This window comes from Ursus americanus, chromosome 24 (genome assembly GCF_024610735.1).
Source record: "Ursus americanus isolate L20-20 chromosome 24, mUrsAme1.1.p, whole genome shotgun sequence".
Lineage (NCBI taxonomy): Eukaryota > Metazoa > Chordata > Mammalia > Carnivora > Ursidae > Ursus > Ursus americanus.
This window is the reverse complement of record NC_142150.1, coordinates 34374291-34389221: the sequence shown is the minus strand read 5'-3', so window position 1 is coordinate 34389221 and position 14931 is coordinate 34374291.

Below are 14931 nucleotides of genomic sequence, written 5' to 3'. Positions count from 1 at the left end.
ATCTCCAGGTCGACATGAATGCTTGGTGGACTTGGAAAGTATTCTTTGTGATAGCTGTTACTTCTCCCTAGGGTTCTCAATTTTTTAAAGAACATTTTTAAAAGAATGGTTTAGGTTTACCAAAAAAGCCAATGAGCAGAAAACTAGCTTTTCTCCTTTATCTTTGAAAGCTGTCTAAATCTGTCGCACTCCTAAAGAGAACAGCAGCTGACGTTTGCCAGAATGAACAAGAGTTTACAAAGCCCTTGTCACATGCTATATCTGATTTAATCCTCACATCAATCTTTTGAGAGACGTATTCTTAGTGTCCCATTTTTCAGATGAGAAAACATGAGCTGAAGACCTCAGGTAACATGCAAGAATCACTTCAGTGACAAGTAAATTGGTGCAGAAATTCAGACTGTCTGATTCCAGATCCCCAACTTTTCCTCCATGTGTTCCTCAAACCCAGGGTCTAGACATTATATGATAATAAATTGACTCCGTGGTTTAGAAATGAGGCAGAAGAAGAGCTTCTGGGGTAGTGTAGTTGTGGTGGGGAGGAAGGGTCTTAATTTCAAGAAAAGAAGCAGCATGAAATAATAGGAAACACCCCTTTTTATATTTGGGAATCAGTCCTAAGTAAATCATCAGTAATTCAGCCTAAGATTTATATACTAAGGGTTTTATTCTAGTACTGTTTATAATTGCTAAAAATCAGGGATGGCCTAATTATCCAGCAATAGGAAGAAGGCTGATGAACTATGTGTATGTCGAATATTATACAGATATTTTAAAAAGAAGTTTTTATAGAATTTTTAAATTCATAAACTCATGTATACAATATAATGAAAAAATCAGTTGATGAATTCTATTTACTGAATAATATATGATTGGAAGGGAAAATGTTAAAAACTAATGTTGCCATTAGTTTGGATTATAGTGTTATTGAAGCATTTTTCCATCTTTATTTTTGATAGTATTTCCCAGATTTTGTACAAATGAATCATGTTACTTTTATAATTTAGAAAAGGCAGTTTTTGTTTTTTAAATAAGGATCTAAGAAAAAATATATAAAACATGAATTTTGGAGCTGGATGAACCTGGGGTCAGATTTCTGTTTACCATTTATTAGCTGTAGAGGATCACGCAAATCACCTTACTTCTCTGGGCTTCAGTTTTCCCGTCTGTAAAATGAAAGAAGCACTATTCTCAGTATTCCATTGAATTAACATAAACGCCGTGGTATTTACAGAAATGCTCAGTAGTTTCCATGACTTCTGTATGGAAGTTTCATGAGTCCCACATATACACACTTGGTATTTGTAGGCTATACACATACACTAAGGCTACCTGCAGGATTTCAGCATAATTGAGGTTTGAGGGCAACAGTCTGGTTGGAAATTTGTCAGGGGCAGGTAAATGGCTTGCCCAGGGGAAGTTGGCTGGCTCTTTCTGTAATCTCGGGATAAGGTCATTTTGATCGACTCCAGAACACAAATGCACTGAGGGGAAGTGGGGGTGTGTGTCCGGAGAGATAATCAAAGACTCTCTCATCCCTCTATTGGTGTTGCATTGCAACCACTTGGCACACAGCAGGACTTTTGTAATTGTTAATTTCTTGTCTGTACTCGCATGGATATCGAGTCTAGCTTCTCAGGCCTTTGGAGCTTTTGTACTTGTTTGCTTTGGAGGCAGGGAGGCTGCTTATACCACTGGAAATAAACTCTGGATTCAGAAATACCGAAGCTGAGTATTAATACTTGCTCAAGATTCTTATGATCTCTGTGTGTAGATTTTCTTTTTCTTTTTTTTTTTTTAAGATTTTATTTATTTATTTGACAGAGATAGAGACAGCCAGTGAGAGAGGGAACACAAGCAGGGGGAGTGGGAGAGGAAGAAGCAGGTTCATAGCGGAGGAGCCTGATGTGGGGCTCGATCCCACAACGCCGGGATCACGCCCTGAGCCGAAGGCAGACGCTTAACCGCTGTGCCACCCAGGCGCCCCTCTGTGTGTAGATTTTCTTATTCTACAAAGTGGAGTGAACGAAAACCATACTTATGAATTTATAAAGCAGATTAAATTATATGATGTATTGGAAGAAACTAGTTTCATGCCTAACACCTGGACATACTCAATAAATGCAGCAGTTGCTATTACTGCTATTGTATGTTTTATTTTTGCTTTGGAGTGTAGTTGCCTGTGTTTGGGGCCTTACTTCATATTATTATTATTATTATTATTATTATTATTATTATTTTTAATGTTGTCATTAAAATGACCATCATTATTAGGGTCCAGGAGAAGAGACCAAAGGTGTTTGACTATGGAAGGTGAGGCTCTCTGGCTTCTACCTCTTTCTACTCAAAAGGCTCTCCAACATCTGGGACTTTCTAGGCTGGGAATTCTGTTCTATCTTCTTTTAGGAGAGACTGGCATCCAGTGGACTCCATTTTTGTTTTACTCAATTCTGTGGAAGAAAGAGAAAGAGAGAGGGAAAGTGAGAGCGGGGAGAGAAGGAAAGTGACAGAAGAAATGATAACTGTGAATGAAACGAGAACAAAACCCCAGAGGAGGTAGAAAAGAAAGAAGTGGTATGGAGAAGAGAGATGAAGTACGTCCGACAGTGGTGACTGGGATGCCAGTCCCAGCTTTGTCCCCGACTACTGCAAGCCTGGTCCCTTCACCGGGACTGTTTCTTCATTTGTAACGTGAGATGTTCAAACTGATGGCCGCCAGCAGCCCCTCAAATTTAACAGTGTACAAAAAGAGAGACAAAGCATTCTTCATTTCATGGCAAAGTGTAACGATTGACTTCTGAGTATTCGTGCATCGGTAGTGCTAGGATTGTTGCTGGCCCCCTCCAGACGGACCTCTTTGTGGTTCAGGGGACAGTTTAGAATGATTTCTCACACTGACCTTGTCACAGAGGGAGAGCACATGAGCCTTGGCCAGCTGCGGATCAGAACCTCTTTAAAAAAGGTATTTGGGCATGGCTTCGTTCCTGCTTTATGTGCAAGGTGTCTAGAAGGCTCAGAAAGTATTGGTAATGGAGTTTTTCCTGATTACAAACAAGTGTGTTTATTCCAAAATTTCCTTGAAGGATATGATTCTGAGATGTCAATTCCACAACGGGCTTTTTGAAAAACTAGCATCTCTTACCAGGGGAGGGTGAATCACTCAAGTATTTACAGATCCAACCCCTGAGCCTGTATTGAGGAGACTTTATGGGCTGGAATTGTGCCTCCAGGCCTCTCTGGCATCTTTAAAAACAATGAGTCTTCTTGACATCACTACTCCATAGGAGGTCAGAGTAGGGGGTTACAATGACTCAAGTGTATTCATTCATTGAATACAGAGTCCTGGGTCAGGCAGGTTAGACCAATACAAGACCTTCTGTATCCAGGTGCCCCCACCTCTCAGCCTGGAACTTGTCAGAAGTTTATGGAAGTTCTTGCCTAGAGGACAGAGCAGGGAATTAAATTCTAAGGTCCGGGGGGCTGGGCTTTTACCTATTTGATTCTCATCATCCTATTTGTGGAGTCCAGCCTAGTATTAGGTCCTCACCAAATATTTGTTCAGCACACGAGTAAAAGCATGAATGAATGGTCAGGAGAATGCACTGAGTTTCAGGATTGCCAGGGGCCTTTATCTGGCCTCCTAGCTATGTCGTTTGTAGAGAGAACACATGGCTAAAAGAGACGTTTGTTAAGCCTTTGCATGGGTCCATCATATTTACCTCCCTCATTTTACCTACTTCTTACCAGAGTGGCATGAGAAGTGCTATTAGCTCTATTTCTCAGGCAGGAGAAAGCTGATTCAGAGAGATTGAGTATATTCAATACTGGCCAGGGTTACAAGGCTCAAAAGTGGTAGAGATGGAGGTGGTTTGCATCTACTTTCTAACATTAAAAAAAAAAAAAATGTGTCCCCTGGTGTTTATGCTTCAGGTGGCTCACGTCACTGGTCACCGCCATGTTGTTTTAACAGTTCCTGGACTTTCCTTCCTGCTCAGTAATAGCCAATGCAGACACTGTAAGTTTACCATGTGGTTTCATGAGGCCCTTGTTGAACCTTGTGTGAGGCCTTTTGGCCTCCAGGAGGCAGATGTCACCTTTGCAAGTACTTACACACCGTTCCTACATACCTGCCGCGCATGGGTGGGGTCGAGTTTGTGGGAGGATGTGATTCTAACATGCCGGTTTATTAAAACAGATGCCATCCCACAGCTGATGACTTCTTCTTCTTCTTCTTTTTTTAAAGATTTTATTTATTTACTTGACAGAGAGAGAGAGTGAGAGAAAGAACACAAGTAGGCAGAGAGGCAGGCAGAGGGAGAAGGAGAAGCAGGCTTCCCACTGAGCAGAGAGCCTGAAGTGGGACTCAGTCCCTGTACCCTGAGATCATGACCTAAGCCTAAGGCAGATGCTTAACCAACTGAGTCACCCAGGTGCCCCTACAGTTGATGTCTTGGTGTTTCTTCTCTCCTTTTCCCTTTCTCCACCCTGGGCTAGTCTCTTCTTTTCCTCCTTCTCTCTCTTTTCTCTAATCTCCTTTCTTCTTCCTTTCTGTGGACCTTTCAGAGATTCATAAAGTATGTCTCTTCAGGTGAAGAGAAAACTAACATTGTGTTTCACCAAGATCTTGATGGTACTTCTCCTAAGTCCATGTGTATGATGTGTGTGTGTGTGTGTGTGTGCGCGCACGCGCACATGTATGTGTAAATCACAGTGAAGAAGGAAGATTTGACCAGCCAGAGCAAGTTGTTCTGGGGGCAAAATCTAGACAGGTCTTCATGCATGGACACAGGAATCCACTATGGTGATTCATGTGATATGTGAATAGAGGAGGCTCTGGAGGTGTTTTGAAAACATATATTAAAATAATTATATTGGTTTTCTTGAATTCAAACATTTCCCCCCTTATTTTCAGCACCGCTATTATATAAGTCTTGAACACAGCATTAGGGACTTACTAGGAGAGATACATACTATGCTGCACATCAGAATAATTTACATTTTATAAGAATTAAGGTGGCAAAATTTAGCATTCTGACGACATGGGACATGATGGCTATCTACATGAAAAAGTTAACTAAATTTCAAAAATAATGTAGATGAAGGGGTAATCAGAAGGGGGAATGAAGCCTGAGAGACTATGGACTCCGAGAAACAAACTGAGGGCTTCAGAGGGGAGGGGGATGGGGGACTGGGATAGGCCAGTGATGGGTAGTAAGGAGGGCACGTATTGCATGGTGCACTGGGTGCTATACGCAAGTAATGGATCATGGAACTTTACATCAAAAACCAGGGATGTACTGTATGGTGACTAACATAATATAATAAAAAAATATTATTATAATAAAAAAAATAATGTGGGTGATTAGGGTGGGATTTTATTGATCAGTGATTATTGAATCGCTTGGTTTTATTTTTTTATTATTTTTTTAATAATTTTTTTTATTATGTTAGTCACCATACAGTACATCCCTGGCTTTTTTTTATAATTTTTTATTTTTATTTATTTATTTTTTTGATGTAAAGTTCGATGATTCATTAGTTGCGTATAACACCCAGTGCACCATGCAATACGTGCCCTCCTTACTACCCATCACCAGCCTATCCCATTCCCCCACCCCCTCCCCTCTGAAGCCCTCAGTTTGTTTCGCAGAGGCCATAGTCTCTCATGCTTCATTCCCCCTTCTGATTTTAAAAAGAGATGAAATCTTATTTTCAGAGAGATTTTGAAGCCCATAGTTGATAATCATTTAAGAACAAAGTCACTTGGTTCAATTCCTCCCTCAAATTTGTATTTTTAGAAATCTGAAACCTACATAAAACTAGCAAAAGTAGAAAAATGAATACTCATATACCTATTATCTCGATGCACCAACTGTCTGAATTTTACCACCTTTGCTTCATCTCTTTCATGGATGTGTAAGGACTCTATCATCTATCTATCTATCATCTATCTATCTATCATCTATCATCTATTTATCTATCTATCTATCTATCATCTATCTATCATCTATCTATCTATCTATCTATCATCTATCTATCTATCTATCTATCATCTATCTATCTATCATCTATCATCTATCTATCTATCATCTATCTATCTATCATCTATCTATCTATCATCTATCTATCTATCATCTATCTATCATCTATCTATCATCTATCTATCATCTATCTATCTATCTATCTATCTATCTATCTATCTATCTATCTATCTATCATCTATCTATCTATCATCTATCTATCTATCTATCAATCATCTATCTATCTATCTATCTATCTATCTATCTATCTATCATCTATCTATCTATCTATCTATCTATCTATCTATCTATCTATCTATCATCTATCATCTATCTATCATCTATCTATTATCTATCTATCTATCTATCTATCTATCTATCTATCTATCTATCATCTATCTATCATCTATCTATCTATTATCTATCTATCTATCTATCTATCTATCTATCATCTATCTATCTATCATCTATCTATCTATCTATCAATTATCTATCTATCTATCTATCTATCTATCTATCTATCTATCTATCATCTATCATCTATCTATCTATCTATCTATCTATCTATCTATCTATCTATCATCTATCATCTATCTATCATCTATCTATCATCTATCTATCTATCTATCTATCTATCTATCTATCTATCTATCATCTATCTATTATCTATCTATCTATCTATCTATCTATCTATCATCTATCTATCTATCATCTATCATCTATCTATCTATCATCTATCTATCATCTATCTATCTATCATCTATCTATCATCTATCTATCTATCTATCTATCTATCTATCTATCTATCTATCTATCATCTATCTATCTATCATCTATCTATCTATCTATCTATCTATCTATCTATCTATCTATCATCTATCTATCTATCATCTATCTATCTATCATCTATCTATCATCTATCTATCTATCATCTATCTATCATCTATCTATCTATCTATCTATCTATCTATCTATCTATCATCTATCATCTATCTATCATCTATCTATCATCTATCTATCTATCTATCTATCTATCTATCTATCTATCTATCATCTATCTATCATCTATCTATCTATTATCTATCTATCTATCTATCTATCTATCATCTATCTATCTATCATCTATCATCTATCTATCTATCATCTATCTATCATCTATCTATCTATCATCTATCTATCATCTATCTATCTATCTATCTATCATCTATCTATCTATCATCTATCTATCATCTATCTATCTATCTATCTATCTATCTATCTATCTATCTATCTATCATCTATCTATCTATCATCTATCTATCTATCAATCATCTATCTATCTATCTATCTATCTATCTATCTATCTATCTATCATCTATCTATCATCTATCTATCTATCTATCTATCTATCTATCTATCTATCTATCATCTATCATCTATCTATCATCTATCTATCATCTATCTATCTATCTATCTATCTATCTATCTATCTATCATCTATCATCTATCTATCATCTATCATCTATCTATCTATCTATCTATCTATCTATCTATCTATCTATCATCTATCATCTATCTATCATCTATCTATCTATCTATCTATCTATCTATTATCTATCTATCTATCTATCTATCTATCTATCTATCATCTATCTATCTATCATCTATCTATCTATCTATCAATCATCTATCTATCTATCTATCTATCTATCTATCTATCTATCTATCATCATCTATCTATCTATCTATCTATCTATCTATCATCTATCTATCATCTATCTATCTATCTATCTATCTATCTATCTATCATCTATCTATCTATCTATCTATCTATCTATCTATCTATCATCTATCTATCATCTATCTATCTATCTATTATCTATCTATCTATCTATCTATCTATCTATCTATCTATCTATCTATCATCTATCTATCTATCATCTATCATCTATCTATCTATCATCTATCTATCATCTATCTATCTATCTATCTATCTATCATCTATCTATCATCTATCTATCATCTATCTATCTATCTATCTATCTATCTATCTATCTATCTATCTATCAATCATCTATCTATCTATCTATCTATCATCTATCATCTATCTATCATCTATCTATCATCTATCTATCTATTATCTATCTATCTATCTATCTATCTATCTATCTATCATCTATCTATCATCTATCTATCTATCTATTATCTATCTATCTATCTATCTATCTATCTATCTATCTATCATCTATCTATCTATCATCTATCATCTATCATCTATCTATCATCTATCTATCTATCTATTATCTATCTATCTATCTATCTATCTATCTATCTATCATCTATCTATCTATCATCTATCATCTATCTATCATCTATCTATCATCTATCTATCTATCATCTAGCTATCATCTATCATCTATCTATCTATCTATCTATCTATCTATCTATCTATCTATCATCTATCTATCATCTATCTATCTATCTATCTATCTATCTATCTATCTATCATCTATCTATCTATCATCTATCTATCTATCTATCTATCTATCTATCTACCATCTATCTATCTATCATCTATCTATCTATCATCTATCTATCATCTATCTATCTATCATCTATCTATCATCTATCTATCTATCTATCTATCTATCTATCTATCATCTATCATCTATCTATCATCTATCTATCATCTATCTATCTATCTATCTATCTATCTATCTATCTATCTATCTATCTATCATCTATCTATCATCTATCTATCTATTATCTATCTATCTATCTATCTATCTATCTATCTATCTATCTATCATCTATCTATCTATCATCTATCATCTATCTATCTATCATCTATCTATCATCTATCTATCTATCATCTATCTATCATCTATCTATCTATCTATCATCTATCTATCTATCATCTATCTATCTATCTATCTATCTATCTATCTATCTATCTATCATCTATCTATCATCTATCTATCTATCATCTATCTATCATCTATCTATCTATCATCTATCTATCATCTATCTATCTATCTATCTATCTATCTATCTATCTATCTATCTATCATCTATCTATCTATCATCTATCTATCTATCAATCATCTATCTATCTATCTATCTATCTATCTATCTATCTATCATCTATCTATCATCTATCTATCATCTATCTATCTATCTATCATCTATCATCTATCATCTATCTATCATCTATCTATCATCTATCTATCTATCTATCTATCTATCTATCATCTATCATCTATCTATCATCTATCTATCTATCTATCTATTATCTATCTATCTATCTATCTATCATCTATCTATCTATCATCTATCTATCTATCTATCTATCAATCATCTATCTATCTATCTATCTATCTATCTATCTATCTATCTATCATCTATCTATCTATCTATCTATCTATCTATCTATCATCTATCTATCATCTATCTATCTATCTATCTATCTATCTATCTATCTATCTATCATCTATCTATCATCTATCTATCTATCTATTATCTATCTATCTATCTATCTATCTATCTATCTATCTATCATCTATCTATCTATCATCTATCATCTATCTATCATCTATCTATCATCTATCTATCTATCTATTATCTATCTATCTATCTATCTATCTATCTATCATCTATCTATCTATCATCTATCATCTATCTATCATCTATCTATCATCTATCTATCTATCATCTAGCTATCATCTATCTATCATCTATCATCTATCTATCTATCTATCTATCTATCTATCTATCTATCTATCATCTATCTATCTATCTATCATCTATCTATCATCTATCTATCTATCTATCTATCTATCTATCTATCTATCATCTATCTATCATCTATCTATCTATTATCTATCTATCTATCTATCTATCTATCTATCTATCTATCTATCATCTATCTATCTATCATCTATCATCTATCTATCATCTATCTATCATCTATCTATCTATCTATCATCTATCTATCTATCAATCATCTATCTATCTATCTATCTATCTATCTATCTATCTATCTATCATCTATCTATCTATCTATCTATCATCTATCTATCATCTATCTATCTATCTATCTATCTATCTATCTATCTATCTATCATCTATCTATCATCTATCTATCTATCTATTATCTATCTATCTATCTATCTATCTATCTATCTATCTATCATCTATCTATCTATCATCTATCATCTATCTATCATCTATCTATCATCTATCTATCTATCTATTATCTATCTATCTATCTATCTATCTATCATCTATCTATCTATCATCTATCATCTATCTATCATCTATCTATCATCTATCTATCTATCATCTAGCTATCATCTATCTATCATCTATCATCTATCTATCTATCTATCTATCTATCTATCTATCATCTATCTATCTATCTATCATCTATCTATCATCTATCTATCTATCTATCTATCATCTATCTATCATCTATCTATCTATTATCTATCTATCTATCTATCTATCTATCTATCTATCTATCTATCTATCATCTATCTATCTATCATCTATCATCTATCTATCATCTATCTATCATCTATCTATCTATCTATTATCTATCTATCTATCTATCTATCATCTATCTATCTATCATCTATCATCTATCTATCATCTATCTATCATCTATCTATCTATAATCTAGCTATCATCTATCTATCATCTATCATCTATCTATCTATCTATCTATCTATCTATCTATCTATCTATCATCTATCTATCATCTATCTATCTATCTATCTATCATCTATCTATCATCTATCTATCTATCTATTATCTATCTATCTATCTATCTATCTATCATCTATCTATCTATCATCTATCATCTATCTATCATCTATCTATCATCTATCTATCTATCTATTATCTATCTATCTATCTATGTATCTATCATCTATCTATCTATCATCTATCATCTATCTATCATCTATCTATCATCTATCTATCTATCATCTAGCTATCATCTATCTATCATCTATCATCTATCTATCTATCTATCTATCTATCTATCTATCTATCTATCATCTATCTATCTATCTATCATCTATCTATCATCTATCTATCTATCTATCTATCTATCTATCTATCTATCTATCTATCATCTATCTATCATCTATCTATCTATCTATCTATCTATTATCTATCTATCTATCTATCTATCTATCTATCTATCATCTACCTATCTATATCTATCTATCATCTATCATCTATCTCTCTATCCATCCATCATCTATCTATCTATCTATCATCTATCTATCCATTTATCTTTATCTATTTATATTAATAAGTATTCATGAATTATTTTCAGATTAATGGACTTTAACCCATTCCTACCATTATTCATTTACCAATTTTACCAATTGTGGCTAAAGAAAGCTGACTTCTTGCCCTATTGATATATTCCCATTCCCAACTTTTGATGGGAATCTTTACTTCCTGGCACACAAAGATATGCCAGTCTTATTTTTCCCACCCCAGCCACGGAAGCAGGTACTTGGTTCATGTTAAGAAGACACTGTATTCAGAAACTAAGATCTTGGGGTGATCAGGAAGTCTCTGAGAATTTGAATGTGTCTGTGTATCCAGAGACTTTATCGTGGTCCCAACATGTCTGGAGAAGATCACAGCATGCTGAACAAGAAATAAAGTTACTTTCAGCCAGTAAATGATGCTAAATACATGGTCAGTTCAGAAAAATAAGACCAATTTATAGAATGGAATCCATCCGCCTCCTTTATTACAGTCTCTTGTTTGGGATTTTTGTATGTAGTAAAGAAGGAGAAAAATCAAATGTCAGAGTTCAGATTTCATCTTGCTTTATAAGAGAATGCTGATTATCAGAGAAGGCACGTGACGACTCCTGTTACACAACAAGCATTTGAGAAATGGAGGTACTGACTACCTTTCTTAAGGGGTTGCTAAGAGGAGTAAGAAAATGCATTTTGCTCAATGCATTGCCCAGTGGAAGAATCAATAAATGCTGCCTGCTAAAAATAGTTTTGTGTAGCAGAATGATCAGCAGTATTGAGGGCAATTGCTACACATGAGGAAGAGGCATCTTCTATCATTTTATTTCCCTCAGTACCAAGTAAACCCCGAGGCTCTTGTACCGCAAGGGGCAAGGGATAGCACTAACAATGCTTGATTTGAGGCATTCTTGCTATAATTTGGGGTCTGGAACTAGACTCAATATGAGTTAAAAAAAAATAAAGAATATGTTCAGTTAGGCTGGTGGTGGAAGGTGAAATTTTCTCAGCATTTAGAATAAAAAGATCTGGGAGCGGCTGAGGGATCCAGAAGATGGGGGATCAAGACAGAAGAGGGGTGTTTCAGAGAGTTATTGCAAACAATTCAAGAAACCCAAGTAAAGAACTTGAATTAAATCACAGTGCTATTTTGTATCCTGCTTTTATTTATTTAACATATTTTTCCTTAGCATTCCCTTACTGCAACATATTTTTTGACATAACTTCAAACAAATGGCTAAACAACATTCCACATTATGGAGGTGCCATCCTTTATTTAGCAATATACCTAATAGTGGTTAGGTGATTCTCAAACTGTTTCCATTATTAATAACAAAATGGCAAAATCCCCGTAAATAAGTATTGATCTGCACTGTTTCTGTAAGAAAAAATGCCTTGGATGGGAAACACAGGGTCAAAGCGTTGACTATTTTTACAGTGATTGACAACTGCTATCAAATTGCCTTTGAGAAGGTATGCTTATTTGTTTCATTAAAAGTTTAATAATTACAAAGGCAACTCTTTCTAAGAGTCTGAATTCATATTGTCATATATCTGTTGCTAGATTACTTTCCAGAATTTTCCATCTTACTAGCAGATTGATTGGCTGATGTCTATACCCTTTCCCAGAGTTTGGGGTGGTACCAGACTTCTGGTAGGTGCTAATGGGATGCTTGTGGATTCATATCTGTTGACACTGCATACATTTCCTGAACCAGAGCCGATTTTAAAGAAATAAAGAGGGCTTGTCTCTTTGCTGTGTAAGAAGATATCTCCTGAGCAACATTTCTTATAGTACATTAATCAAAATGACTCAAGAAATACATAATAATTTTATCTTTTTTTTTTAAAGATTTTATTTGTTTATGTGACAGAGAGACAGCCAGCGAGAGAGGGAACACAGCAGGGGAGAGGGAGAGGAAGAAGCAGGCTCCCAGCCAAGGAGCCCGATGCGGGACTCGATCCCGGAACGCCGGGACCACGCCCTGAGCCGAAGGCAGACGCTTAACGACTGCGCTACCCAGGTGCCCCATGAAATTCATAATAATTTTAAATAAGTATATAAGAAAGTGTGAGTGTCTTAAGTGTCCATGGGGGACATCTTTACTTTCCACTTGCTGACTTATTTTACTGTTTGAAAATTTCATCAGTAGCAAGTGTTACTTTTATCACAATAATTTTAAAGGACAATGACAACAAAAAGCTAACAGAGCATGATATTCTAGCCTATCTGAAATCTTTATGTGCTTCAAAGGGAGAAAAAATTCAGAGGCATGGAACAAGTAGGTAAATTTAAAACTGGCCCCCTCCCTTTTAAAAATTTTTAAAATTGATTTTATTATTTTATTATTATTATTTTTGTATTTTTAAATTTTATTTTATTATGTTATGCTATTCACCATATAGTACATTAGTTTTTGATGTAGTGTTCGTGGTTCATGTTTGCGTATGATACCCAGTGCTATATCTATACCAGATTTGCTCCAGAAGTAAGCACTCAAGATGTCAGCGAACATTTATGGCATTGCTACTATCGGCTATGTGTTCACCTGCATTATTTTATTTCTTCTTCACAACACACAGGTAGGCATTTGCATTGTTAACATATAGATGAGAAAATTGAAAGCCTGGGAGATTAAGTAGGTTATTCTGGATCATATATTTATCAAGGGTTTGAGTGGAATTTGATCCCTAGTGCGTATGAGTCCAAGGTACTCTGCTAAGTTTATTAAAGGTGATTGGCCATGGATAGCATTAAACATTTGTGGCTAGTGTGTTTGGGTGATGTAGGGTTTGTCAATCATTTTAGTTGGTTGTAAGAGTTCTTATTTTGCCCCTTCCTGGTCTTAGTAATTCCAAGCTGGTAAAGCGAATTTCTCTCAATAGTGATGGAATAGGTTTTTTGTTTTTAAATTTATTTTTATTTATTTATTTTACTTATTTTATTTAAATTAAATTAGTTAACATATAGTGTATCATTAGTTTCAGTAATAGAGTTCAGTAATTCATCAGTTGCATGTAATACCCAGTGTTCATTACATCACGTGTCCTCCTTAACACCCATCACCCAGTTACCCCATCTCCCCCACCTCCTCTCCAGCAACCCTCAGTTTGTTTCCTATAGTTAAGAATCATTTATGGTTTGTCTCCCTCTATGATTTAATCTTATTTCATTTTTCCTTCCCTTCCCCTATGATCCTCTGTTTTGTTCTTGATTCCACATATGAGTGAAGCCATATGATAATTGTTTTTCTCTGATTGACTTATTTCACTCAGCATGATACCATCCAGTTCCGTCATGTGGAATAGGTCTTTAAGGAAAGCTTTTTAAAAGCCCATAGGGAGAAATGAATGCACATAATGTCCATTAATTCATTTATTCAACCAGTATTTGCTGAGCTCCTTTTACAAGCTAGATATTGGGGATACCAATAAAAACAAGACAAAACACTAACCCTGAAATATCTTGGTTGAGTGTGAGAGGGAATCATTATAGAAGGTTATGGGGTCGCAGAGAAGAAAGTGTCCAAAACTGTCTTTAAGAATTCAGGGAAGACTTGGTGGAGGTGATCCTAAGCTGAATTTTGAAGAATGAAAAGACACCAGAGCAGACTTTTTGGAAATAGAGATTCCTACATGAAAGATTTGTC